Here is a 26,392-nt window from a genome sequence, read left to right on the forward strand (position 1 = left end):
TGCTCTGCTCCTGGAGAGACGCCATGCTCAGCTCTGCTGGATAGATACGATAGCTCTGCGCTCTGAGGCAGAGGCATGAAGCTCCCCAGGATGGACGTAGGTTAGAATCTTCCCGGTAAGCGCACCTTGGGGTGCTTACACACATTACTAGAAATGGGCTAGTCCAGGTGCGAGAGTTAGCCTAGAAGAGGCTAGATAGAAATGGGTCAAGCAGTTAAATGAATACAGTTTTGTGTTGTTATTTCGGGCATAAGCTAGCCAAGCAGCCGGGGTGTTGGGGACGCAGCCCCGCCGCTCATATTTCAACACACAAAACTGAGGATAAGTCTACAACTAACTCCTTCCCCCAGCTAATTCAACCATGACTAACTCTTGAGATTAAGTAAAATGCAAAAGTTAACAGTAAGTTAAAGTTTACCCTGAATCATAAACACCATCAATAAAAAGGTGGAAATTTTCAAAAATAATTTTCAGTAAAATTGAAAATAAAGTGTGTGATCTGTAGGACCAGTGAGTCAGCTCAGCAAGCAAAGGTGTTTCCCTCAGAAGTCTGGCAACCTGATTAACAGGGAGCCCACTAGGTTGTCCTTTGACCATCACACATGCACTGTGGCATGTGCACCCCCACACATACATATCATGAACATATATACATAATAAATTTCAAATGAAGTTAAGACTGGCATACATAAACATAAAAAAGAATGCATTCTGCATACAATAGAAAACATTAAAAAACTTAAGTGTTAAATTATACAAAATGAGCCAGATTCCTCAAATGAGTTTTTTTAAATAAAAAAAAAGAGGTAATAAAATGAAGAAAGCAGTAGAGTATTTTAAAGAAATTATAGATATTACACCAGCAGATGAAAAGTTTAAAATGGCAGTTCAAGGAAAGAAAGCACACGGCTTGTGCGGTTTCCATTTACTGAGTATGCAGAGGAGCTGTTTGTAGAATACCGTGCAATCCAAGCAGGACAAAAAGGTGGGACTGGGTGTCAGGCTGGCAAAGAACTTTATTTGTTGGCACCTTGGCACCTTTTGATAGGAGATAAAATACAGGTGACATTGTATTGAATTTCAATTGTTATTTTAGTTGATTGCCTTCTCACTGAAGAAGCATTTTGTTTTCTATGAGCTTTTTACAGAATCATAATATACATACAGAAGGGTAGAGAAGAGTCAAGAGGCCATGAATAATTCACTGAGCAATCCCAAAGTCAGTGTCCCAATGAACCACTCATCCTGTTAAGAAATAGATAACTAAACGTAAAAGACTCCAAGACCACTTCCTTCCCCACAAAAGAAACCATTGTCCTGAAGTCTCATTCTAGATTTTCCTGCTTTTGAGTTTCATATCCATATAATATACAACATGCTCTTCTGTGTTGGCTTACTTTGATCAACAGAATGTTTGCATAATTTCTTTGCTGCTACATACAGCTATAATTTGTTTTTACTGCTATTCTCATGCCTCTATGATTCTGACTTGAACATGCAATCTATCCATTTTACTATCGATGAACATTTTTATCTTCAGGTTTTTTTCTTAATAAAAACAATGAAAGTGACTTATGTGTTGTTATGGTTATCTTTTAATTCCTACTGAAATTGTTGGACATATGCACTACATAAACATAAACTTTATGAAGATACTGCTGGATAATTTTCAGAAATTATTTTCCCAATTTATGCTCCCAGTGGCAGCACAGATGTTTCATTGGCCTTCATATTTTACTAGCATGTAATATTTTCTACCCTTTTTATTTTCAACAGTTCTAGTTGATGTTGCAAGGTTATCTTAGTATGGTTTTCATCAGAATTAGCCCTCTGACTAGTAATTTTTTAGCACTTTTATTAGCCGCTTATGTTACTTTTCTCAATGCTGCCATCAAACACCCAACAAAAACACAACTTAGAAACGGTCTCTTTTGCATACTGCTTTCAGGGTATAGTCCATTATGGTAGGAAGTCACGGCAGCAGAAGTTCGTGTGTACCCACAGTCAGGAAGTCCATAAAGATGAATGAAAGCTGGTGTTAAGCTCAGTCTCTGTTCTGTTCCTCTTTAGTGAAGCCAGGGATCCAGCCTTGGACTGGCACCGCTCTCATTCAGGGTGAGTCTTCCCTCCACAAATTAAACCCCAAAGCCATAGCTCTAGGTGTCTAACTCCACCCGAGCTGAAAATGAAAACTAACCACCATACCATTTAAGTCTCCGCTTTTATCAAACTGTTCAATTCTCTTTCTCATTTTTGGTTGGGTTTTCTGTCTTTCTCAGATGACAAAAGTTATTCGTCAAGCACATGCACTGCAAGCACTCGGCAGTGTGTTCTTCTATTAAACCTTCTGTTAGACAATCTTGTCGGTGTTCAGAGGTAATAAATCCTTTCCTTTATGCTACTGAAGACTTGCTTTGTTTTGTTTTCCATGCTGTTTAGGAAATGTTTTTAACCAGACTTAAGCCACCATATGTGTTCTCCTCCTGTAGAATGAGCTTTAAACCCAGTCACAAAAGCAGCCATGCCATTATTACACAGGTGGGCATATCTTGCCTAGAACGTAGGTATTATATCACACATGGACTATCTACAGCTAGGCCTTGGTAAGCTTTCTCTCCCAGCTACGTGTAGAGCACCTTCTGGCACTATGAAAGCTAGCCCATAGGGAGGAAGCCTCTGTTTAGTTCCACCTTGATTTCTCAGTGCCCTGTAATCTAAATGTACAGTGTCTTACCAGATTATCTAGTTCTGCTGGGCAACCAAGAGTAAGAGCAATAGCATCTATCCTTCTCTGTGACCTCTCTGGCCAGTAACTCAAGAGGAGGTATCCCACACCTAGCACTGAGGTTCTTATTTAATAACCTATGACTTCTGGAAGCAGAATTATCTAACCATAAGGAAAATTTCTGCAGCAAGCTCTCTTTGTTGCATAATTTTAAAATATATTGATTTTTTTTAGTTTATAAAGTAGCAGGTTTACATATGGCTTTATCACTAATCCTTATTTTTGTTAACCCTCTTCCAACTCCACTTACCTGGACACTTTGATCCCTGTATAAGTCTTTTAACACCTAATATCCCCCATCTAACCCCAATACACACAGTTCCACGTCCTCTGTGTTTTATATATCTTCCTCATTAGTTGCTCACCTCCCCTTTCTTGCTTCCTGGCCCCTATAGATACTGACTCAAATTTAAATACAGAACCCCATATCCAAAGCTGGAATCCACATATGAGGAAGAACGGGGTCTTTCCATGCCTGATTTACTTCAATTCGTACAGTATTTTCCAGTTGCATTCATTTTCATGAAAAATTCATAGTTTCATTTCTTCAAGCCTGACTATAATTGAATTATGTATATGTCTCTCATTTTTAGTATCCTTCTTCATATGGTAGACATCTAGGCTGGTTTCATTTCCTAGCTACTGCACAGACCCCTGTTGAACATGGCTGTGCTGGTCACATCCTTTAAGTATATATCCAGGAGTGTCAGCTGGATCATATGTAAATTCTGCACTTACTTTCTGACAAACCACCGTATGGAATTCCATAGTGACTGTACCATTGTACACTCCTACCAACACTGAATATGAGCTCCCCTTTCCATACAACCTCACAAGAATCTGCTATTTCTTAAATAGCCATTCTGACTGAAGGGATATAGTACATGCCTGATAGCATAAACCCTGACAAAAGCATATGGTAGGGGAGGAAATAGGTCAAAACAGAACACATTATTGTTTCCCTAGATGGGCACATCAAACTGCCTTATACATATTTATGTTTATGTCCACAGACTAGAGCATCTCTCGGGAAGGGGCAGAGAAGCTCATTTCTGCAGAGATAGTGGCTAATGAAGAGACTCCTATCTGGTCAAAAAAAAAGGGAGACTAAGTGACCGATAAGTGCTCAACTTTAAATAACAGATCACCACCACTCTTCGACTCAAGTGCCAAGGAACATCACAAAAGAAAGGGGAGGAAAACATTATAAGCCAAATGATGGCAAAGACTGCTTTGAAATGTTGCCATCCAGATGGATATTTACACAGGACTGGGTCCTCCAACTGTCCATCAAGGCTAGAGGGGGGAACCATGAGGTTCCACCCCATCCTGAAAAGCTAATGACTGCTAACGGGTGTTAGGAAAGAAGGAGTCATTTTCTCTAATGGGGACTAGGTGAGGAGAAGGGATCAAGAGGGGAAGGAAGATGGTAGAAAGTAATAAGGGAAGTTGAATATAATCACAATAAATTATATGTGTGTATGAAACAGTCAAAAATACAGAAACAGTTATATAATTCTGAAAAGCAATAACAAGAAATATATGCATGACCAAGAGACACAAAGAAAAATCATAAAACGCTAGAAGAAAATGAAAAGGACAATTATTTTTAACAAAAGAGACACTTTCTAAGCTTCCCTTCTTCAGGGTAGGTGCTGGAAGGAACCCCAGTACTCTCCTCTCTACAGAAAGCAACATTCTCCATGCTTTAAAAAGGAAAGAAATGTTAACCTACTTGAAGACAAGGGAGGTGTCTTGAGGCTTCATTATTTTGCTTTTCACATATAAATTTTCCATAATTATGCACAGTGGGAAACAGGGTCAAGTTTCCACCCCCCCCCCCGCCCATTTGGCTAGTCAAATAACCTGCAAGATTTATTGAAAAGGATACTGTTATTTAACAAACAGTAAAACTCACTATGAAGGTATCAATAATGGACTTTCTAAGAATCAAAAATGTGTAACTAAAACATGTTAGGAACTGAGAAAATAATAAGCAAACAACAGTCATGCATAACTTTAATATAATTCTCATAAATATACAATGACTGAAGCAGTGGGAAATGAAGCATATCTGAGGAACACACACATGCAACACCTCCTAACCCATATAGAGAACGCTATGATCCTCAAGGGCTGGGAAACATTTTAAACATGGCTTTAAATTTATCTAAAGAAAAATAGCAGGGCGATGGTGGCGCACGCCTTTAATCCCAGCACTCGAGAGGCAGAGGCAGGCGGATCTCTGTGAGTTCGAGACCAGCCTGGTCTACAGAGCTAGTGCCAGGACAGACTCCAAAGACACAGAGAAACCCTGTCTCAAAAAAAAAAAAAAAAAACTCTTGGGAGGAAAGCACACAAGCTTTATTCTTCTAGCAACATTTTAAACACATACATCTCAAAATTTTAAAATACCTTAAATCATTTCAGAGTTTGTTTTTATTTTGTTATGATATATGCTATGTAGTACATGTGTGTGTGCACAGAGTCCAGAAGTCAACATTAAATGCTGCTCTTCTATAACTCAACCTTATTTCTTGAGACAAAGTCTCTCATAGAACCCAGAACTCTCTGACTAGCCAGGAAACACTGGAGATCTGTTTGGTCTGGGTTGCAGACGCATGTCACCATGCCCTGCTTTTATATAGGTGCTTAGGATTCAAACTTAGGTCTTCGCGTTTGTGCTTCAAGCACTTTACCAACTGAGTCACATCCAGGCCTTGAAGTAACTTTTAGATGAAGGAAATTACAGAAATTACACACCTATTATATTGAAAGTCAAATAGTGACAAACTTTAGATAGAGATAGATAGATAGATAGATAGATAGATAGATAGATAGATAGATAGACAGACAGACAGACAGACAATCGATGGATGGATAGAGATATAAAGGCATTTAGTCAAAGTTGCACAAGAAAGCAAACAGCAAACTTACACATACACAAACACAAACGGAGATGCACATACAGAGAGAGAAAGCAGAAAACCAAATTATCAGAAAAGCCTATAAAAAACTAATTCAGTTAGAGTACAAAAATACAGTCCAAAACAAATTAGGGCCTAAAAAACAAATATTCATCTACAGAGCAGACTAATGTTCTAAGACAATTCTACATTCAATGAGTAAATTTTTTAAACTGAATAAAGCTGATGATTATTAAGGAATACACAGGTTAATACAAGAAAGCGTGACAATTCATGATTAATTTTGGATTTTGCTCCAAAGATCATGACATCACCCTAATGTCATTCAATAATAAAAACCATAGCGTAAAAAAACAAAACTGCTCAGTGAGAAGGGAAAAACACAGGCTAAGGCAAAGAACTAGCAAAATCCAGAGACAGGGCCTACTTCTCAGGAATTATGCATGTTGGACAGTCATCACTAGAGGGCAGCATTGCAAAGATTATAAAAACATTGCTTAAGGAGGAAGTACCACAAAAACTACAACTCTCCACCCTTTATGCTCGTTTTTGAGGTAGTAAAACAAAACATGTTCCTGTGTTGAATAACTTTAGAGCATGTTTAAAACACGATTTCATTATTAAGCAAGAAAATCTATGCCCATGTTTTGGGTGTTTTTTTTTTTTTTAACCTACAATGTATAGATAATATTTGAAGTTTCACAAAGCAGACACTGTAAGATTAAAAGTGAAAGTGTATAAACATAAAATACTGTTTTCCACAGTGGCTTTAACATATATAACCCTTGCCATTTGAAATGATCAAATATATCTTTATATTTTTATGATTTACATATATATTTAACAGTAATAAAATTATTGTATCCAATAATTTTATCCAATATATTGTATCCAATATATAGGACTATAACATGTGCCTATAAATAGATTTTTCAGTCAGAGCACTGAGCATTGAGAAACGCCTTACCTCAAAAGTGTAGGATTACTTCTAACCTTCCTTGCTATCAGTAGGCAATGCCCAGACTATCACACAGAAATGCTTGCTCATTTTTTCTCCTTCTGGTACTAGTACAGCTGCCTTAGTTTGACCAGTCTCCAAAATCAGTGGTGCTGTTAATAAGACACAGATATCCAAGTTTTCAAGTGTGAATTCCTTGGGGTGCTTCATGCTTTTCTCTACAGAACCAACCTCCCTCCGAGCATCAGAGCTCTGCCACCTCCCATGCCCATCTCACCCGCTACATCTCTTAAGGAAACTGAGGCTGACTCCTTCATTGGACTTCGTGGGCTTAAATCTTAAATTCTGTCCTTCCTCAAATCTTACTATAATGTTCCCTTTCAATTACAAATGTCAAATATAACCACTTCAGGAGACCACTTTTATCTCAAAGATAAGGGGCTACCCAAGGCCAAGAGGACTTCTTATAATAAACAGCCCCTGCAATTTTTGCAGGTGCATCTTCTGCCCTGCGGTCTTCTATGGGCTGTTACTATAACAATGTGCACTTGGTAAGCCTTTTCCTCCACAGTATTGGGATGTCCACATCTACCCAAACCCTTAACTGACTACTCTTACAATTTTTCACCCTTCCATATCTACTCTAAGTTTTCTTGGTAATCTCTAAGAATCATCCTTGAAAGCTTTTAGCTCTGGCAGAAATCACTCTCTACAAACATCTTCCATAAGAGATCCCTTCTTACATTAGCAGGCAGTTGATCAAGGAGCAGGCTCTCAGTAAACGCTAATAGGAGCTTACCTAACAAGTCACTGACAGACATGACAACTTAAGTCATTTGAAACAGTTTGGCACTTTTCTTATGACCCTGCAGACTCAAAGAACCCTACCTTCTTCTCCTTAACTCAGTGAACTTTACCTACTTGTAAGAGTCACAACCTAGGAAACAATGAACTTCTCCCAATAAGCAGACAGGTTTCACTTCCTTCAGGGGCTCTGGAGAGGATCCTTCCCACCTCTCACCTTTTGATGGTTCCAAATGTCTCTTGGCTTGTGAGGTCATGGTACCTCATGTTCTGTCCTGCTCTGGTCTCTTCCCTTGTTTCTCACCATGACACTGGTCAGTGACTTAGGTCAACCAGGCAACCCACATGCCCTCCTGTCTCAGTGCTATTAATCTTATAAACAGACAAAAGTCCTTATGCTAGGTTAGGTCACCACAGGTTCTGGGAATTAGAACTTGAATATATAGTTTCAGGAACCAATACCAGACCACTGCCAATAACACGCCGAATATTCCATAGGGAGGCATTCGTTCCAGAGACAGGCTAAGGTGTTGTGACAGCTAAAATAAAATTGTTTCTAGAGCTGGTAAGCTCCAGGAAGTAAAGATCTGTCTGCCTTCCAAAATGCGCAGTTATAGTGGTTAGGTGGTGATTTCAGGGATGGGGAAACCAACAACAGCCGTGATAAAATAAACTGCAGTTTTCTATTTATGGGAGGTCTATTTCTATGTGGAAGTAATAAAAGACACACTTTTATCCCTTTACAGTACAAATACAAATTAGCATAAATAAACATGTGAAAGCTAAACTTAAAGATCCTATTTCAAGAAAAAAAAAGCTGGTGATGACTGGCAATTTTATTTAAAGAACACTTAATAATTCAACTAGAAAGTACTATCAAATGGAATATTCACCTTGAGCTATTTCTGGAAAATGAAAATTCATCATACAAAGTAAGCCATCTGACAAGACTCTTTTATACAGTTTCAAGGTAGGAGGGCTGCTGTCTTGGGTAGCTGAAGTGCCTGATGTTGTGTGAACTTGTGGGGGTGGGATGGGAGTGAGAGGTTCAAGTCTTCAGAACTGTAAGTGAACCCTTCTGACAGAGAAAGAGCTGTATAATCACCAATGAGTAATCTGGAGACTAATCTCTGAGGATAAAAAGGAGAAAGAACAGTATTTAATGATGAATTCGTTCTCTCAAGGAGAGTCAAACTTCCTACCTGCAAAATGATGAAAAGATGAACATTAGGAGTTTAACAGGTTGTTGTTGAAAAGCAGATTTGTAGTTAATACAATTTTACTAAATCCTTTATCCTGGCTTCAGGGTAAGATATGACTGTAAGAGTAAAACATTTCAGTGTCTATGAAGCTGTTTCTGCTTATCTTAACAGCTTTGATGAAACAATATTTGCACAATACTCTATCTACTTTCTTGGTTTGTTTTTATTTCCTTTGCAGCATTATACGTGAGCCCAAGGGCTCCTGGGCTGAGAAAGTCTTCACCACTAAACTACAGCCACAGACAGTTCTTATTTAATAAAGAATAAGTGAATCTTGAATAAATCATACTAGAAATTAGTATCACACAGAGACAACATGAAAATACCTAAAACTACCAATTATTAACTTTCCAAGCAGACACCAATTAAGTCTAAATGACATCTACTTTTCAGCCTAGAAAAGGGGATACTAATTAAATATTACATTTAATTGGCAATTTTGTAAAGTGGGCAATTCCAATTTTCACCAGTGTTCCAACAGCAATATCTTCTATTCACAGGAAGGACAATGTCATACTCTCTCCAGTGATTACCTTGTCTTTTCTACATCTCAGCTGCAATGGCTTTTATAAACCAAGTCATATCACAGACAGGAAATACCACCTTTGTATTGACCAAGAAAAGAGAACCAAATTGGATATTTACTGAGGAAAAGAAAAACAAACTCCACTCAAAAGTTAGTTTTAAAAGCAAACAACTGAGCCAGCAAGATGCTCAGTGAGTAAAGGCAATTGCTGCCAAATTTGGTCACCCAGGTTCTGACCCAGGAGCCATATGGCAGAAGGAGAAAACTGACTATTGGAAGTTGTCTTAAACAAACAAAAGTTATAAAAAAAAAAAAGACAGGAAAGAAGGAAGGAAGGAAGGAAGGAAGGAAGGAAGGAAGGAAGGAAGGAAGGAAGGGAGGGAGGGAGGGAGAGACGGAGGGAGAGAGGGAGAGAAAGAGAAAGAAAAATAATTGAAAATATGCACTGCAGAATTTTCTTGTAATAACCAGCAATGAAAACAGAACATGAAAACTGTAAACACCATCATATTTACTTCCAATTTTTATTTCAAATTGATCAACTAACTCATCATTTACTAAGTATTTACTAACTGTGAAACACTGTGCTCATAAAGGCCAATTTAAAAGATTATTCAGGAATCCAAAGCAGGAAATAGTTTTTTCACAATGCAATTTTTATCTTTCCATCACTAAAGAGCTACAAGAATTATTTCCACAAATATCAATTCATACCAATTATTAGATGTAATACTAAACATAGAGAAGAAAAAATAAGGCAGTATATGCCACTGATAAGGTTTAAGTCTAATAGAAGAAAAAGTAAACATACAATTAAAATAAATATAAAAGTGTTTTGAATAATCCTATATAAAAAAGGTTTGTGGGGAGAGGCGATGTTGGAGAGGTGACTATAGCAAAAGCCACATGTGTGTCAGGTTAAAAACCATAAACATAAAGTGCTCAGGATGGCTTTAAGGCAGGGTCATTTTCCAAACTTGCTAGAAGATACCATGGTAAAATGAAGGCAAAGCTATGTGTTTTCAAAGATCTTTCCCTGTCATAAAAGGCCCACGAATGAGTCCTTTATAGAAGATAAATTTCAAGGGGGAGAAAAGGAGGCAAGGGTCAATTAGATCTGCTTTTTCTTTTAGCTTCTAGGGAGAAGCCTATAGATTGGGTAAGCTTTAGTGGATAAGTGAGACCGCCATTATAATCCCAGTAAATGTTTACCATAAGAGTGATACAAATAGAAGCGAAGACATTTAAAATCCCAGCACTCGGGAGGCAGAGACAGGTGGATCTCTGTGAGTTCAAGGCCAGCCTGGTCTACAAGAGCTAGTTCCAGGACAGGCTCCAAAGCCATAGAGAAACCCTGTCTCGAAAAACCAAAAAAAAAAAAAAAAAAAAAAAGAAAGAAAAAGAAACAAACTTAGCAGTATAGAGGAAATTGATACAGCTGTCACTAGAGTAGTACAAGACTTCAAACAACTGGATACATTTCTCCAGCAAGTGCAAAGGTCATCAGGCTTAGAAAGATGATGAGTTCAGGTTTTACCAGGCTGAATTAGACACAAGCTAATAACTGTAATAGCGTAAATATATACATTAAGGTCTTAACTATGGAATAATTTCAGGTACTTCTTTTTTTTATTTTTTTGACAGGGTTTCTCCGTAGCTTTTTTTTTTTTTTTTTTTTTTTTTTTTTGGTTCCTGTCCTGGAACTAGCTCAGTGCTGGGATTAAAGGCGTGCACCACCACCGCCCAGCCTTTCAGGTACTTCTTAAACTAATTTTTCTTAAATTAATTTATGAAAGTCTACCTATTTAATCTGATTTTTGCCAGTTTTTCCTGTTTTAGTTCTTCATTCATATCTCCACATCTCATTGTATTAACAGTATCCCCACATTTCATTTCATCATACAAATCAATTTATAAGAGTCTTTCCATACCATTATATTAATTTCCAAAATTTGAGATCAATTTGTCAAATTTTAGTATAAAAATTAATACAAATCACTCTTTCTGAGGAAGAAGAGGCTTTAGAAGGGTGAGGAAATAGCAGCGCATGCATTATCAAAACCAAGAAGAGCAACACTGCGGGCTACAAGTTTATCAGGGATGGGGTAGGAAGACAGAAAAGGCATTGGGACTGAGTTACCAAAACTAAGTGTGTATGTGTATATTTTTAAAACCTTAGAAAACCCACCACTTTGTAAGTTAAAATATAATTTCTTTTTAAAAAAGAATTTGAACATAGTTAACATGCAAGAATGGAAAATGGATTATTAAGTAAAATTCTCAGCGCTTGATGTGGACTACTTGCCTATAAGTTACTAATCGGGAAAGACCCTTCAAACAACACAGACTACTGACATTCTCTAGTTTTCCCACCAGAAATAGATGGTTAGGATCCTATAGCTGGCCAGGAAGTACAGTACAATGACATTTTTTATGTTTCAGTAGGAGAACCCTGGCCTCTGGAGTGCAGCACAGAGACTCTGTTGTGGATCACTGGTTCTCTGCATACATCGCCAGCCGAAGACCCAGTTCCTGCCTTTGCTCATTGACGGGTGGTACCTTTAGCTAGAGTATCTTGGTTACGTATTCTGGTGGCTCCATCAGACAGCTTGGGAACCCCCCTGGATCATCTCCCTGCAGATCCCTGAGGATGGGCTTCCAGGCCACACCCACACCCCTGCAGCTGGCAATGCAGAACCTGCTGAGGGACGAGTCCTTGGCCATCACTGGTCTGCAGGACCTGCCCATGGAGCTCTTCCCACCACTCTTCAAGGAGGCCTTCAGTCACAAATGGTCTATGATCCTGAAGGTGATGGTGCAGATCTAACCTTTCCCCTGTCTCCACTAGGGGGTCTGATGAAGATGAAGGCACCCTACCTGGAGACCTTATGAACCACACTGGATGGGACTGATACACTGCTTGACCAGAAGGTTCACCCTAGGAGTCGCAAACTGAGAGTTCAGGGTTTGTGTGTTTTGCACAAGGACTTCTGGAACACATGGGCTAGAGATCGGGCAGTTGCTTGCTCTCTAGAGGTCGAGCGTAAGAAGAAAACACAAGACAGAGGTTCCAAGGAGTCATTGAAGGTGTTTATAGACATGTGCTTCAAGCCAAGAGCCCTGGGTGCGAGCCTGTTCTACCTCTTACTGCGGCTGGAAGGGAGAAAAGGCTTGCTGGACTGTAAGAAGCTGAAGATCTCCACAATAGTTCTCGAGAACATTGTGAAGGTTCTGGAAATGCTGGACCTGGACTATATGGAGAAAATGGAAGTGTGCTGCACCTGGAAACTGTCCACCCTGGCCAGCTTTGCTCCTTATATGGCCCAAATGAGAAATCTTTGCAAGTTCCTTCTCTCTCATATCTGCATACCTGTCCCCATTCCCCCCACCAGGAGAAGGGGCAGTAGATCAACCAATTTACCACTCAGTTTCTCAGTCTGGAGTGCTTCTGCAAGCTCTCCCTGGACTTGGTCTCCTTCCTTGAAGGTCAAATGGACCAATTGCTCAGGTGCTTGAAGGTCCCCTTGGAGACTTTGTCTATGGCTGACTGTGAGCTTTCAGAATCAGACTTGAAGTCCCTGACCTAGTGTCCAGGCATCTGTCAGCTCAAACATCTGGACCTAAGTGGTTTCATGTGGACCAACATAAGTCCTGAGCCCCTCTGAGTCCTGCTAGAGACAGTCGCAGCTACCCTGAAGACCCTGGACTTGGGAGAGCTGTAGGATTATGGGACTCCCAGCTCAGTGCCCTCCTGCCTGCCCTGAGCAGCTGCTCCCAGATCACCACATTCAACTACTTAAAGAATCCCATATCTGTGGCTGTTCTGGAACATCTGCTCTTCCACACCAGCTGGCTGAGCCGCTTAAGCCTGGAGATGTATTCTACCCCATGGGAAATATATGGTGCTCAGGGTGCTTCCCACCACAAGAGACTTGAACAGCTTCATTAGGAGCTGAGGACAATGGAGCCCCTGAAACACACCAAGACAGTGTGGTTCAGCATTGTTCCCTGTCCACCTTGTGGACATGTGAGTCAGAACACAAGCTGCAAAAGGGCTATGGTTCTATCCAGCTGGGTACTTGTGTACCAAATGATTCCTTCTAGCTCTTAGAAGCAGGTTCCTAATGGAATAGGTGAATCCTGAAGAGAACATAGAACCTGCGGTCTCAGTGTGTTGGGGGGGGCGGGGTGGGGAAGAGATGGATCAGGCAGCAAAGGCAACCTTAGAAAGAGAAATATTGACCTGGAAATTGATGGGACCTTCAGGACATGTGCATTCAGAAATAAGAGGTGAAGTTTCTAAAATCCATATGAAGAAACACTTGTGGGTGTTGACTATGATGTGGACCCGAGTAAAGAAATGACTAGTGTATTCTTCTCTCCTTGATGTTACAGGGTGGGTGGAATACACCATGATTATTGTTATAGCTTTGCAGGCCTACATAGCCACCATCAGCTACCCCTTCCATTTCCAGTTCTGAGCCCTAGAGAATGTATCTGCCATCAATCCCACCCATCTAAGAAGGCCACAGTTCTCCAGAGGGCAGTACAGATTTTGGACAACTTTAACCAAGATGAATGAAAAGAGCCGGCAGATGGTGATGCCAGGTGCTGAGGACCACTAAAACCCAAATGGCAAGAGATAGGCTTAAACTTTAAATAGGCAACAACCATACACCGTGCTTGAAAATCAGTAAAACAAGACCTGGAGACGGTGGCACAAGGCTTTAATCCCAGCACTCAGGAGGCAGGGGCAGGAAGATCTGAGTTTGAGCCTACCCTGGTCTACAGAGTGAGTTCTAGGACAGCCAGGGCTACACAGAGAAACCCTGTCTTGAAAAGCCAACCAAATAGAAAATCAGTAAAGCAGACAGAGTAGTTAAGAAACATCTTTGTTGTCTAAGGTACCTAGGTCACAGCTGACCACCACAAACAGATCTGTTCATCATCTGACCTGTGTTGGGTCTACAGCTGTTACAAACCTCTTGACTAGTCCTATTGCACTGTGGGTAGGTGGCTATTAGTAATACTGGGGGATTAAATGTAGGAATCTGCATGCTAGGCAAATGTTCTACCACTATGAACCTTTTTTATTAAAGATTTATTTATTTATTTATTTATTTATTTATTTATTTATTTATTTATTTATTATGTGCACAGCATTCCTTCCATGTGTGCCCGCATGCCAGAAGGGGGCGTCAGGTCTCATCATAGATGGCTGTGAGCCACCATGTGGTTGCTGGGAATTGAACTCAGAACCTCTGGAAGAGCAGTCAGTGCTCTTAACCACTGAGCCATCTCTCCAGCCCCCACTATGAGTCTTTTAAAGCATTACACTGCTCTGGGTATATGTTGGATTCAGGGGAATTTTTATTGTTTAAATAAATGTGTGTGAAAGAAAAAAAAAAAAAGATCCCATGACCAAAGACACAATACACTTTGGTTACAAGACATCAAGAAATCAGACTTAAACTGATCTGAAAACACCCTTTTTGCTATCTCTCATAATGCTAGGAGTTGCTATACAGTCTGGTGGGTGAGAAAAGCCAGTAATAGTATTACCCAGTTGCACACTAAAGTAACCTTTCCAGACAAGATTTGCCCAATGGTGTAATAGCATCATGAAGATTATTCCAATAACCAAACACTTTTTATTAAAGTATCCTCCGCAGGAAGAAGGAATCCATGCCTGGTCCTGTAAACCTGGTCCAAAGCCCACCGCTCAGGAGGTCACACATCCTAGGAGGAACCTCCTATTACTGTTTTATTAAATGAACATGTTGTTAAACTGACTTTTAAATATTTATGATTATATCCATACATTAGTGTTGCCCTTGATCTTGGTCAGAGAATCTTCTCTCAGCAAAAGTCAGCAGCAAGCACATAGACTCATAGACTCCTAACTGACCAAAGTGCTGAGAGTAGGTGACTACCAAGTGCTAAGCCCTAAATGGGACTATCATACTCCACTCAAGGCTCATGAAACGTGCGTAGAAGGGAGGGGAGAAAAAAGGTAAACAAAAAGGATGAGGAGGAATACTGTGAAAGACTATCTCTAGACACGGCATAACTGCTACCACTTGTGAACTTGCTGTAGCTATGGTTACTTGCACAAGAGCAAGCTAATAACACAAGTCAACACTAATTGGATTCAGAGAATCACAGGAGGAGGAGGATATCATCTTGAAAGAAGGATGAGGATACTTAGGGGGAATGAGAGTGGGGAGTTGGGAAAGAATATAATCACAATACACTGTTTACATGTATGGGATTGTCAAAGAAGAAATAAAATATATTCTACTAAAATCATCTTCTCTGATATCACAATACAGTTAGTATTAAAATTGTTACTGTAAAATATATAAAAGTAATATAAAGTCTCAGAAAAGTCTGAAGAAAAACAAACAGTAAGTTTTGTACCATAAACTGCACACTCATTATGAAAAAAATTAAATTACAATTTTATCAAGCTGTTTATGGGTACAAATTAGAGAACTGATCAAAACATGAATATGAATCATATTTCTTTTGGAAGGTCATTTATTGACAAATCGTTACAATTAAGGTTGAGTAGCATAAATTTTTCAAATACAAGGGGGGTACACTAGAAAGCTCTAGTGATAAACACACAGACTGTAGGTTTTTGGTTTTGGCACACACTATTTATGTGTATTCATCTTGGAAGCACCGCTGAAGTGAAAGACAGCTGCCGTCATTCATGGAGGACAAAGAAGTGTTTCTGCAAGTTCAAGACTGATGACTATATCCAGTAAGGACACACAGTCCTAGATCTGAAGTCCAATTGCCTGTCCACACTAAAAGAACAGCATTTTTTTTCTTCTTTAAAACTCACAAAATTCAGTCATTTCTAAATTCACTCCCTTCTCAGTTCTCAGCATTGACTCCAAGAAGGCCATGATAAACACGTGGCGGAACTGTGTGTTTCTCCATTCTCGCTGTCTGCTTGCCTTCAGGATGCTCACAACAGAACTGCGCATTTCTATCACCCTTGCTGTCTGCCTGCCCCTCTTCACAGTGGACTCTTCTCAAAGGAGTCTTCAATGCGTCTTTCTTGATTCACAACGGACTGGGAGACAAGATCAGATAAAGGTCTCTTTTTCTACTTCCCAAGCTAGAAAAAAAAATAACAAACAAATAAACAAATAAGATAAAAATAATACAAAATTCTCTCATTTAAAAGCTACAATTCTTTATTCTTCCTGGAGGAAAAAAAAGCCAAAAAAAAAAAAAAGAATAAACTTTTACTAGTGTGTAGTTTTATTTTACCTTGGCCAGTTTTATGTACAGGTTGTTACAGGTGTCAGTTCCAACTGCTCTGTCTAAAAGGGTAGCTTTCGAATTACAAATGATCATACACTAAATAGTAAAGCTTATTTGTAGAAAATTTCCACACATTTTCCTGACACAGTCAAATAAGTTTGTACTATTTTAAGCTGTAGTGAGACTAGAGCTATCATAAAAGTCATTTCCTAGACTCTGGGCACTTAATCTCCACTACTCTAGGGAAAAATCAAGAGAGTGAGACTTAAGGAGCTGCAGTTAATTGGCCACTTAATTAAAACACATAGCTATGTTAAAACATTGTCATGTCTGGGAAGTAAATCAGGGTGTCAAACGGTTAAGCAGCCAATTAACACAGCTAAAGGAAAGATAATAAAGTTTGTCACAAGTTAAGTTTTAAAGTACATATTCAAATTTTTAAAAAAAAAATATAATTTACAATTCTAAACATTTTCTACCGGTTTTTGGAAGTTTTTGATAGCTATTACTATGAAGTCTGCATGTTATATACCTAAACGTTCCTGGTGAATCTTACTACCAACTCAAGCTTGTACTTCAAGAACGATGACACAACCTTCTTTATTATGATAATAAAAGCAGTACAAAAACAGAATGGTCCCATATGTTTATAAAATTTCTACTACTCTTAGAAAAGACCGATTCTCCCTTCTATCACTGCCATCCATCTCCAAAACTCCCCAAGATCGCCCACCTCGTCCATTAAAAAATAAATAACTGTTCTATCCAGTAAAAGCACAGTCACCAAGCAAAAGAGACGAGAAGAATAATACCTGTAAAACTTTCTTTCTATAACTTGTCTCAGGCAAGGATCCGCAGGTTGTCTCTCCCATGACATTCTCCACCATTTCTCCAATCATTAGGGATGCATCCTGAATGATGGTGGAGGGTTCAGAAGTTTATAGTCGATGTGGCATATCAAGACCAAGGACTATATCCATCTCTTCAAAACAGGGGTGGAGCCTTTCCGGCAGTCCAGAGTACCACCTTCACACCTCTGTGATTATTCTCATTACTATTATTTTAATACTGAGCAATTCCTACACAGAACCCAAAACAAACCACAAGAATATGCCTGAGAATCACGACTCATTCTCTTGGACATTTTCTTCATGATTCATTGTTTTATCATACAGATTCTGACTCATTTCCACAAAAAAATGCTAGAGATTATTACTTTGTGAGTAAAGCAACAACAGCTCATATCTGTTAATCCAGCACACAACAGGCTGTGGCAGGATTGCCATATGATGTGGGAGTGATTTCTTTCTAATCTGTTGCTTTCATTGGTTAATTAATAAAGAATCTGCCTAGGCCCATTTGATAGGCCAACCCTTGGGTGGGTGGAGTAAACAGAACAGAATGCTGGGAGAAAGAAAGCTGAGTCAGGGAGTCGCCATGATTCTCCTGCCAGACACAGATGCAGGTTAAGATCCTCCCTGGTAAGCCACCTCATGGGCTACACAGATTATTAGAAATGGGTTAGATCAATATGTAAGAGCTATCCAATAAGAGGCTGGAACTAATGGGCCAGGCATTGTTTAAAAGAATACAGTTTCCATGTAATTATTTCGGGGTAAAGCTAGCTGGGTGGCAGAACGCAGCCCGGTCGCTCTTTCATACTACAGCCATAAGTTCAATGCCAGCTACAGAGTGAACTCCAGGCTAGCCTGTTTTACAGTATGGAACCTTCTTTCCAAAAAAAGAAAAAAAAATCAGTATTTTAAGGTATTCTCTATAAATATACCATGCATAAAATCCAAATGAAAAAGGGAATTATTGGTCATCCCCACAGTAATACTCTATGCAAAAATAAAATGTTGCAGAGAAATGTTTGAAAATACTTATGTGAGTTTCAAAAAACAATTTCTTAAGAGTAATGGAAAACTGTATTTTATAAAGAAGCTACAGGTTTGTGCAACTATTAAAGAGGTCCAGATCACCACTGCTACCCGAATGATGTCATCCTCCTTTCTAATTCAAATGTAACCTTTACTTTGAGTCGAGCATTTCTTACAGAACAACACTGTGTTAAGAAAAACGGAAAAAATATTCCTTATTTCTCCATTGTTTTTCTCAAAAGGAAGATCTTATTAACATTTCATGTCCACTGTCCTGTGATTTTATGAAATTGCACATAATTTCTGACCATAAGTGTCGTATTACCACACGGTTCTCACATCTTTCTTCTTCACAATATATCCTGGCTTATTTTCTTATAAGTGCATTATCAGTACCACTCACGCATTTTAGTATTAATGCATAATTCATTGACCACTAGGAATTTTGCTTTATTTCTTATTTTCTATTCTGTTCCTGTCTCCTCTGAAGACTGAAGTAGCTGATTTCTATGCCCCGTGTTACTTTTATCTTTAAACTCAACTTTATTTCTACATTGATAATTCAATTTCCACTCCTTCCTTTGAAGACTTTAACAGTCATATTTTTAGTTTCTTGGACCTATGCATATTTCATCTTTTAAAAAGTCCTTTTTGACAATTTTATACTAACAATTTTGAGAAAAAAAATTAAGTTCTACTTATTTTTTACCCTGTTCCAATTCCTAGGAATATTCTTTATTGTTGTTAACATTCTATTTTGTATCGTTGGCTTTCTGTAAGGTTTTCCCCTTAAGTTTTATATTAGCCATGATAACCAGAATTATTAATAATGCTCCAGAGCTATCTTACTACATTTCTCCCACAGGTCCACGCACTGTCATTCTCCAACAGTTTGTTACAGGGCTAAGTTCCACCTTGGCTCACTCCGTGAACACTCTCAACACATGACAGAAATCTTCAGAGTCACCGTCTGCACAGCAGAAGCCACAGCTCTGCTCTGGAGACATTCCTGCTGACACTCTGTATATAAAGGAGGAAAGCAGAGGACAAGCTGCTCCGCAGTGTTAAAATTTGTTAGTCTACAGTTCACTCAGACCCTTTGAGCCCATTAGAATACAAATGGAGTTTCGTTTCAGTGAGTGGAATTTTTATTTCTACTTCTAATTCTTTTATGTACTTTTCCTTTTTGTATTTTTCCTTTTTAGTTTGAGAATGTCTGTCCAGACAACCATCTACTTCCAATTTAGACCCAACACTCCACCTCAGGTTTAGTTTATATGTGGGTATGAAGTATTTTAACACTTGAGGGGTACAACCACGCATGGGGGCATGGGCACATGTTAGGGCTAGAACCCCTGGACTCCAGTAGCCATAGATAACAGTTCTTTGAGGTCTACCAAGCCTCTAAGACTTTTCACTTTCAATTGTGGTTTTCTCTGTTCCTCTCATTCAGCCTGTTTTGCATCATCAAGAAATACTCCCAGAATATGTGGCACCAGTGTCACGCTTTCTTACTACTCAGTGCAGTTCTTCTTGCACAATGCCACTTGGCCTTGTTTGTTGTTCACTGAGACAAGACATCCCCTATGTAGCTCAGAAAGCCTTGAGCTAACTAACCACCTTTCCTCCTAAGCTCTGCAAGCACAGCAATTTCACTTGTATGCCACCATGCTTTTCTTTCTTGATCTCTCAAACATATTTAGTTCTTTTGCACAGATAGGGAGAGTATTGATGAACAGATCATTTGTTTTCTTTAACTGAAATTCTCCTCAAATTTCCAACAAGTATTTGAGATACCTTCTCCTCCAACTCTGTACAGAGGAATCCTTTACATTGCACACTACACAGTGCAGTTTTCCTTAACCTCCAACCTACTCCCATTCGTTTTAGCACACGTGGTCCTGAATCATCTATAATTTATTCAACTGTCATTTTTCTTCCATGCCTACCATTTTATTAGAAGTATTTTCTTTAAAAATGTATAGCCCGTAAAAAGTACATTCTTACCGATTCTTAGATTTAACTTTATGTTCAACTGATTATTTGGGCTTGAAATTTTTACTTATGTTGATACTTAATGCATACATTTCTCTTTTGGTCAAGAGCTCCCTACTCTGATTCATTGCATTTTGCTTAGTACTTCTACGTACTATAATTATTTCTCTGTATCAGAAGTTCATAGACCTTTTGAAGCAACATGTTTTATCTTCACAGTTGATAAGGTTTTACTCTTCACAGAACTCTAGGATCACGGCACTTGCATCTCAGAATTGACAGAAATTTTCCCACTATTCCTTAGCAAATAAAGGGTTACAGAGAAGAAGCAAATACCACTCATATAATTTTTTAGTTAGGCCCATTTAACTTTACCAGGAAACTTTATTTTTCTTTGTTATTGGTCCTTGAAATCCAAAAGTTTGATTTTACCAGAAGTTTTCTCCAGTGTGCCTTATTTGAAAGTTTTTTTTCCACATCAGGAAAGTTTCATTTTACTAATTTACAAATTGCTACCTTTGTTACGTGTACTGTATTTATTTCCAGAATTCCTATTTCTCGACTAATAATTTCCCATTTTCTATTCTATTCAAACTTTTCTCATACAATGTTTAACTAATTTTACCGTGTACTTTCTACAAGTAAATTTGGTTTGACTATCAATGTCACTTCTTACTACTTCCTTTTGCTGGAGGTAGAACTCAAGACCTTAGTTCATGAGAGGCAAACAATCTTCAATTGAACTACATCTCCTGCCTTCCTCTATTTAAAAAAAAATACTATAAAGCAGATTAAGTATACAAAGAAGTATAAAGTATTACTGAATAAATAGCTATTTATTCACTATCGAATGTAAGGAAATTTTTAATCGGTATTAAGAAAACAATGCCTTCCTTTTCCTCCCAAAGGAAACCAAAGTTTGGTATTTATCACCATGTTAGATTTCTTTGAGTTTACATACAGATATACAGATACAGATATAGATAGAGACAGCTATAAGACAGAAACCGTATTGCTTTGCATTTTTATGCTTCACATATACCTGACCTTTTAATTTATTTTAATCATTTGTTGTTATACTGCTAGGGATCTAACCCACAGCTTTGCCTAATTATTATTCCTATAACTCACAGCACTGATGATGATGTCAGGGATTCAATCCACAGCTTTGCCTTTCAGGCAAGAACACTATCCCGAGTGGCATCTCCAGCTTCAACCGACTTGTTTCTTTAAGACAGTGTTTTCAACTCTCAGCTCATAATTCATCAATAAAGTCACAACAGTGGTTGGGGATTACAAACGAAAAAAGCAAATTAGGAGTGGTGGGGAGTGAAAACAATGGTAAGTCACAGTGACAGATTTATAAGAAGCATACCTTCTGCTCTGTCAAGATCTATCTAAACAAATCAAAAAACAGTGCTAAGGTGTGTGAGGGGTAGATAGGTACATGAGTCACTTCCCTAAAATTGTCTTATTACCAGTATGAATAAAATTCACAATGGTCCTAAAACCAGGTAAATCCTAAGAAAATCAGCGACAGAATGTGCTTCCAGAAAAGTCAAGTTTACAATATTTTACAAGCAAATCAGCCAAGGAAAAAATACCATTTCTTAGTTCCACTTTTCCACTGTGCCAATCAACACTGCAATGAATTGCCTGGTTTAATGTATTTAACCATTTAATTATAAACAGAATAATTTCTGTATTTAACTGCCTTTGAATAAACTCACAGGTCTTTTGAGCACCAAATAGTACTGCTATGTTATTCTGTACCGACAACGGTCAGAAAGGGAATACCACTAAATACAAGGTGAGTTTACCTTAGAACAATAATCTCACAGTCAAGTCAGGCACATTAGGCATCTGTTCAATCATCAACCATGAAGAAATCGTTTTGACTATGCCTGACTGATTTTCATCCAGAATCCCTCAGAATATTTATTTCCAATGACAGAAAGTGCACTTTCAGGAGTCAGTTCCACATGTGACAAACTGGTTTCCCAAAAGTGTTATTATATTGTTCTAAAATCAGATGCATAACTTCAAACAAATGCTCCAAAATGTTGCCTAATGCCCTTAAAAATAGGTAGTCATCCATCTCACCTACCACATAGTATCATTTCCCAAGACAGACCCCATGATGCGCTAAAATATAGTCTAGTAACTTTAAATAAACAGTATTTTTATTAGACTATGCATCATTAAAGGGAAAATCCCCAAATGTTAAGATATAAAAACTGAGCCATCAGGTGCCACATGCCTTTAATCCCAATACTCAAGAGACAAAAGAAGGTGGATCTCCATGAGTTCAAGATTAGTCTGTCTATACTGTAAGGACTAGCTTAGTCATAGCTACATAATGGAAACCTGTCTCCAATACACACCACACCACACACACACACACACACACACACACACACACACACAATTTTGAATTTATTTTATTTATACTTAAATTTATTATATAGTTCCAATTTAAAAATTTATTTTAAAACTAACACTTGTGAAGTTGGCAGGTGCTACGATACAATTAGGGCAATTACTGCTGCTATTAGAGTTGGCAGCTTGCCCTACTTTATAAGAGTTACCATTTCTGGTGATAGTAAGACAACTGCATCCTCTCAGCACTCAGACAAGAAGATCAATGATCACTTGTGAAAAGGATATTAATCCCATTAACTGGCTGAAAATCTGAAAATATTAGGAAATGCCAACATTAAATATTGCAGAATAGATGTATAAATGGTTTAGAAAAAAATCTCAGCTAGAAGTAGAGTAAATTTTTAAGCAGTACTATATCACCAACTCTCTCAACTCCACAGAACAATGTTCTGTGGAAAAACATACACATCAACAGCTGGGGTGGAAAAAAAATCATTCAGGTACACTGGACTGAATGCCAAGACATCTAAAGAGTGAGTACCTTAACCAATATATTTCAATCGTTTCCATGTATGTTCAAGGAAAATGTGATTGAATAACTGAGTAAATCCAAAAGTGTTCTGAATAGATTCAAAGAGAAAGTTCTGCTTTTTATATTTACTGAAACTGGTAATTTTTAAAGAATTCACAATAGTTTAATTGGCAATGTTTATTTTTCCTTCTTTACTGGAATACAAAGCAATAGTGTATTCTGCAGCTGTTTTCAATAGAATGATTATTTAAGAAGTGAGCGGTAGTGTGGCATACTGATATTTACAAAAACTGGTTTCCTGTCTGCTCTCTTCTTGACAAATATGCCATATGACTTGATATTTGATCCAAAATGTGAATGAAACTCACAGGTGCCATTGCTAGGCCTACACCTCTAAATGGCACTGATATATTTCCAGAAATCTACAGTCTACTAAAATTTCCAGGCTGGGGAGTGAAGAGTAACAACTACATTATTACCTCGAATAGCACAGAGAAACACTTGACCAAATCCAATCCTCTTTCAGAAATTTCCTAAACATAACAGAAATGTACAAAATGTCTAAAAATTAATATAATAGAAGCCTAAAAATTCTCAAATATCATCACACCCGACAGTAAAAAAAACTGAAATCAGAATAAAGCAAAGATGTCCACTGTTCCTACTTCTCATTAACACAGTACTGGAACATTCCAGTCAGAGCAAAACACACCAGATGACATGAAAGGCATCCAAAGTGGAAAAGTAGTAAAATTCTCTCTGTTCACACTTATTATATACAGCAAGAGTCAGAAAAGAAGGATAATTAGCTCTAATTCAGCACAGCTGCAAGATACAAAACTACATACAAATATCAGTTGAATTTATAAAAGTAATAACCATTGATAAAAAAATTAAGACATTTCCATTTACAATGACCTGAAAAAGAAAGAAAGCTAGTTAACCAAGAAGGTCAAAGAGTCTACACATAAAACTAAATTAACTTATTTTAAGAATTAAAAACAACATAAACAGAAAGACATACCACTGGCTGATTGAAATAGTAAATCATAGCAAAGATAATATCACTACCCAAAGCAGTCTACAGCTTCAACACAATCTCTATCAAAATTCTGAAGGTATTTTTGTGAAAAAAAAATCAAAACTCATATTATCTCCATAAACATCAAATACAACTAACCATGAAAAATTAAAAAAGAACAAAGCAAAGGACTCAAACTTCATGATTTCAAAGCTTACTACAAAGCTACATTATTCGAAGCAGTGTGACAGGCATTAGTCCAGATTTATAGATAATGGGACATTTTAAAGTTGGTTTTCAAAAAGGGTACCATGACTAGCCAAAGGTCTTAAAAAGAACAGACTTTTAAATAAAAGATACTAGAAAGCAGGATATTCACATGTGAAATAAAACGTACTTTACTTTATACCATACACAAAAATTAGTGCAAAGTGAATCAAACACTAAATGTAAAACAAAAATTCTGGTCTTTATTTTGTTGTTGTTGTTGTTGTTTGTTGGGGTCTTTTTTTTTTTTTTTTTTTTTTTTTTTTTTTTTTTTTTTTTTTTTTGAGACAGGGTTTCTTTGTGTAGTCACGGCTGTCTTGCTCTGTAGACCAGGCTGGCCTGGAACTCACAGACAATTGCCTGCCTCTGCCTCCAGTGCTGGGATTAAAGGCATGTGCTACTCCCTCCCAGTCACCGCAAAACTCTTTGAAAAAATGTTTTCGTGATATTTAATTTAATCTCTAAGATATGACACTAAAATCAAAATTCTGACACGACACAATGGTGTGTTAAGTGTTAAAGGCCAGACAACAAAAGACAACTACTATATGATTCTACTCACATCTGGCATCCAGAACTAACAAAATCAGAAACAATGTAGTAACAGTAGCTGGGTAAGTAGGACAAATCAGCAGTTTTGTTTCTCAGTTACAAAGTTTCTATTTTGAAAGATGAAAAAGTTCTGTAATGAACGCTAGAGATGGTTACATGCACTGTATATTCACTTAAAGCCACTGAATTCTATACTCAAAAGGACTACAATGGAAATCTTCCACTATGCCAACAGCACTGTTGAAAAGATTAAAATAGTAAATTTTATATTGCATTTTATCACAATAAAAAATTAAGTAGTTTAAAATCTTACAAGAACGGATTGGGAAGTTGGCAAACTCCTGCATCCCTGTGAATACACACGCATGCGCGCGCACACATACACACACACACCAATTAATCTAAGAATGAATTGATATATTAGAAAACTGATTGATACAGAGATAAATAAGAAAGAGTGTTTATAAGACACAGGAAAAATATTTAAAAAGAGATGTATCTCCAAGGAAAAGAAGAAAATGAATTATTTTAATGAAGCAGAAAGGGTGTGAAGTCCTCACAGCCTCTAAATCATTATATGCACAGTCACAAATTTATCCTCATCGTACTTATGTTTCTTTGTGTACATCTCAGTCTTAAAAATCTTCCAGGTTTTCCACTGCTTGGGCATACACTTGGCCACTTCTCTTAAACTACACCCATTATCTATGCTGTGTTACATCAACAGTCCACAGCTTTGTAAATCAAAGGCTTAAAAACAAAAGTAACCTGCATTTAGGTTTCATGTTCACAGAAAATTTCAGCAATTAAATATATCATAGAAGACAATACTTATAAAATTCATAGATTTAAAATTAATAAATGGTTGGCGAGGCACATTCTGAAGACTCAAACAGGAAGACCACTAGAACTAAAAGTTTGTTCTCTTTGGCTACCACCAACTTGTACAAATCTCAGGTGTCTGTTTGCACTGAGCAACTAATATTTATATGAAACTCACATTTACTGTGAAGTTTAGTGTGTAAAATACAACTAATAGAATACTATTTTTTTCATCTTGAAACCATGATTCTAAGTTATTTTTAAAGTAATTTATAAAATAAGATTTAAGATCATTGGTTTGGTTTCTACCTTTTAACATGCTTTATATAAGAACAATTTATTGAATACCCGGTGATACATCTGCAATGCTTAGTTACATGTTGTCAAAATCATCTGAT

General features: G+C 37.7%; 1 protein-coding gene and 1 pseudogene across 1 annotated transcript in view; one reads left to right on the forward strand and one right to left on the reverse strand.

The window, feature by feature from the left end:
- Positions 1–26,392, reverse strand: part of LOC126496742 (ADP-ribose glycohydrolase MACROD2-like) — a 93,952-nt gene that overhangs the window by 53,114 nt on the left and 14,446 nt on the right. The window lies entirely within an intron of this gene.
- Positions 11,913–13,211, forward strand: LOC126496733 (PRAME family member 8-like; annotated as a pseudogene).

The sequence above is a fragment of the Alexandromys fortis genome, unplaced genomic scaffold (genome assembly GCF_014885135.2).
Source record: "Alexandromys fortis isolate MF-2015 unplaced genomic scaffold, M_Fortis_MF-2015_v1.1 scaffold_6, whole genome shotgun sequence".
In the NCBI taxonomy this organism is placed as follows: domain Eukaryota; kingdom Metazoa; phylum Chordata; class Mammalia; order Rodentia; family Cricetidae; genus Alexandromys; species Alexandromys fortis.